Genomic DNA, 5000 nt, shown 5'->3' on the forward strand with positions numbered 1-5000 from the left:
TATATATATATATATATATATATATATATATATATATATATATATATATATATATATATATATATATATATATATTTACACAATATATATATATATATATATATATATATATATATATATATATATATATATATATATATATATATATATATATATTTACACAATGGAGTGATACTCGGCTTATTATATATACATATACACACACATATATATATATATATATATATATATATATATATATATATATATATATATATATATATATATATACCACGATAACATCCTTTATATGCATATAATCTGCTTCTTTAGTTCCTTCGCCATCACAACAAAGAGAGTTACTTTAGAAACCAAAATAGCATTTATACAATACAAAATAGAAACACGAAGGAGAACTGCTTATGTATTGTGGCTCACATGTTTAAATGAATAATTTCCGGCTTCGTTTTCTCACAGTTTTCTTGGTCTCGTTAACATCAAATTCCAACCGCCACTCTCTCTCTCTCTCCAGTATTGTGTTAATCCTTGTTGCTTTGAAGCAACCGGTTTGACGTCCAGAGCCCTTGTCATATTTCGATATTTCGATATATATATATATATATATATATATATATATATATATATATATATATATATATATATATATATATATATACATATATATATGTAAGTATAACTGAATCACGAAAGTTAGGAACGTGATATATCCATAAATAAAGATAAATGCCACGAAGGAAAAATAAACAATTGAGTAAATGCGAGACCTTTTGACGTTTCCACATCCTTTACTGAGCAGAACTGACATACATGGGACAAAAGACAAAACAAAAAGATTCGTATAACTGACAGATAGGGATTATAAAGAGATTAGTACCTAGAATCCGACACACCTGGAAGAGAGTAACCTTCCCAAACAAGCATAAACAATGTGTGTGATTAAAAGTTTAAGATAACCATCTCAGATACAAGGACAGGACAATTAAAGAATTATAGGTGACAGCTGTTCCGAACTTTGGTAAACAAAACCATGTTCACAATATATATTCACAATACAGGTTAGACATACATTACAACGAAGATAACTCAAAGGCAACTAATTTTTATTTAAGTCTGTAATTATATCTTTGAGGTCATTCTTAAACATGTTACAAATACAAGGGTCTAAATGAAAAAGGCCACGACTAACATTGAATTTCAATGTTAGTCGTGGCCTTTTTCATTTAGACCCTTGTATTTGTAACATGTTTAAGAATGACCCCAAAGATATAATTACAGACTTAAAAAAAAAATTAGTTGCCTTAGAGTTATCTTCGTTGTAATGTATGTCTAACCTGTATTGTGAATATGTATTGTGAACATGGTTTTGTTTACCAAAGTTCGGAACAGCTGTCACCTATAATCCTTTAATTGTCTTGGATCTAAGTAGCGGAACACTAACTAAATAGTAATGTAGTACAATCACTAAACTCTAACATTCACAATGCACTTATACTCAGTAAGCACTCACACTTACATTCGCTACACACACACACACACACACACACACACACACACACATACACTTAATATGCACTCACACTCAATAACACTAAGCACTCTGAGTACCCAACAATCACCAGGAACTCACTATACACTAAATCCTCACTAAACACTTAAAACACTAAACTCACTAGATACTCGTTACACCCCAAACACTCGGTAAACATTCACTAAACGCTCACTTAAGCCTAAACATTAATTAAACACTAAACACTCACTAAACCTTAAGCACTCATTAAATACTAAATGCTTACCAGACCCTAAATGCTATTTAAATACTAAACAGTGAATGAACATCCACTCATTAAAAACTCAATAAACACTTCCACACTAAAAATTTGCTAAACACTAACATTCACAAGACATTCACTAAACACTCACTGAATACTTACTAAACATTCTCCACACAAACAATCATAAAACTTTAACTGAACCTAAACACTCACTAAACATTCACTGAATACTTACACACTAAACATTCACTAAACCCTAAAGACAAAAAATTCATTGAATACTTATACAATAAACATTCAATAACATTCACTAAACCCTAAAGACTCAGTAAACATTCACTAAATACTGACACATTAAAGTCACTAAACCCTAAACTAAACATTCATCAAATACTTACTCATAAACATTCACTAAACGCTTACTCACTAAACCCTAACAATTCACTAAACACTTACTCATTAAACATTAACGATAAAAACAAATTCACAATCGCACTAATTTTTCATTTCTCTTGTTTCCTTTACATTAATGCCAGGTGATAATTTTTTTTGGTCTAGTTTGCCCTTATATTTATTCATAGTCTTCTTGAGAGAATGGAAATGTTCAAAATAACTTGGTGTGTGGAGAGATTGTTTAAAAAATAGAGATCCTCTGTGTCCTTCCTCAGCCAGGTGTATTACATCTGACGAGTTTTACACCAGCCGAAAAGAAAATCGACTATAGTAACAACAATATTCATTCCTAAAACTGATAATACACAAACGTATCCATGATTTCATTTGTACGAAAGTCAGTTGAAGCCAAAAAAGGGAATCCTGCTTCGATAGAACAAACCGAGTAGGCTATAGCGCAATTATTATGATCTGTACTCTGACTATAGCGTATATATTACATATGTATTACTATCTACTTAATGGGTGCGTATTACTCTATTTAACAAATGTTATGCACATAGAGATTTTACAGCAATAAATCTAATAATGATGAGAACTTACATGCTACTTTACAGTGCCAGTCTTCCATTCACCGCTACATCAACGTTCACCTCGTAAACACAGCTAAAGCGGTACTGTAATTGAAGTCAGTTGCTTGCTTGACAAAATAATAATATGACCGAATTATTATGGGCCTACAGATGACTGTTATTTATATGAAACAAAAAAATATTCGTATTAAATAAATACAAGGGATATAGAATTAATAAAAATATCTATTAAACATATCATGATAATGTATAATACGGGTCAATAGTAGTCTACCACTATACTAGTCTAGACACTAATTACGGTGTGTCTGTCAGGGGGAAACTACCCACTAAAATGTCTGGCATTACTACCACAGTACTCTGGGATGTGCAGTGCTATTGTAATACAAATTTTACTCGATATCTCCGATAATGGATGCAGATCCTGTCTCCCCCTTCCCCTCCTCCCAACTAATTGTGGGGTGTCTGTCAGGGGGTAACCACCCATTAAAATGTCTGGCATTACCATCACAGCATTCTAGGTCCTAGCATATGAAGTGATATTGTTATACAAATTTTACTTGGTATCTCCAGTGTTGGATGGTGATCCTGTCTCCCTCTCCCCATCCCCCTCCCCCTCCCCCTTCCAACTCGTTGTGGGGTGTCGCTCGGGGGAATAACCACCCACTAAAATGTCTGGCATTACCATTTCAGCATTCTAGGATATGAAGTGATATTGTAGTACAAATTTTACTTGGTATCTCCAATGTTTGATGCAGATCCTGTCTCCCCCTTACCCTCCCCCTGGCCACTTGTTGTGGGGTGTCTGTCGGGGTGTAACCACCCATTAAAATGTCTGGCATTACCATCACAGCATTCTAGGATATGAAGTGCTATTGTGGTGCAAATTTTACTTGGTATCTCCAGTGTTGGATGCAGATCCTGTCTCCCCTCCCCCTCCCCCTCCCCCTCCCCCCCCCAACTCGTTGTGGGGTGTTTGTCGGGGGGAAACCACACAATAAAATGTCTGGCATTAACATCACAGTATTCTAGGATATGAAGTGCTATTGTTATACAAATTTTACTTGGTATCTCCAATGTTGGATGCAGATCCTGTCTCCCTCTACCCGCTCGTTGTGGGGCGTCTGTCAGGGGGTAAACACCCAATAAAATGTCTGTCATTACCACCACAGTATTCTAGGATGTGCAGTGCTATTGTAGTGTACATTTTACTTGGTATCTCCTAAGTTGGATCCAAATCCAATGAGCCCCCACCCCTTTTAGTTTCATCTGGTATCACATATACTGGATCTAAACCTAAAATCTAACAAGCAATTAGTGGTGCTTGTTAAGTAAGCCGCCCATATATTATCGGCAGATGGTCAGTTTCACAGTTTACAAGTCTACTCCTAAATACCAGTAAGGGTTACAGTCGGTATCTCGTTCGTTGTATCTCAATGGTCTGGGGCTGCGGGACTATGAGCCTTTCTATCCAACAACACTCTTAACATCCAGCAAGAATCGGATTACATACTTCCTTCTAGGATGAAGAGGACTGTGCGAGCATACACAGACCGGATAGTGCGTTGCTAATGCTAGACACGGTGCGCATGTTAGGAAATACAAGAGCTCCCAGGGAAACACAAGTAACGCCTGGTATGTTCCTGAGGCCTCGCCCGACACGAAATATATATTTATTTTTGCTTCCTTTTTATATAATTTTTAGTTTTTTTTTAAATAAGCTATTGCAAATATACAGTGATACTTTTTCTTTTTATACATAACTATTAAATAGATTATAAAAATATTTTGTAACTGCACTAAGATATCCATATTTATGTTAAGCCTAAAGCTTCCAACCCAAAAAAGCAGTTCATCCCTTTAATTCTTTGACCAATCACAGCCTAGGCCTACATTTCCAGCCGAAAGTAAAGATGAATTATTGAAAATCCAATTTTTCTATGTATTCAGTTTCTTGATCCAAATATTGGGGACTGGCAATCCTTTTACGAACATTGCGCTTTGTCAGTCCCCAATATGTTGGTCAAGAAATTGAATACATAAGAAAAATAGGGACAGATTTATGTTATCTTTCACATGTATTAGATATCTGCAATTTTAAACCCCACAAAAAGTTTTATTGTGTAAGTAACAGAAAGAAAGAATTTTCTAACAACATTCTTAGCTTGCCTTATTTCAATGGTTTTTAACCATAAAATAATTGTTAAAATCTTTCAGGTCAACCTCGTTTTTTCTTATAATA

This window comes from Macrobrachium nipponense, chromosome 44 (assembly GCF_015104395.2).
Source record: "Macrobrachium nipponense isolate FS-2020 chromosome 44, ASM1510439v2, whole genome shotgun sequence".
In the NCBI taxonomy this organism is placed as follows: domain Eukaryota; kingdom Metazoa; phylum Arthropoda; class Malacostraca; order Decapoda; family Palaemonidae; genus Macrobrachium; species Macrobrachium nipponense.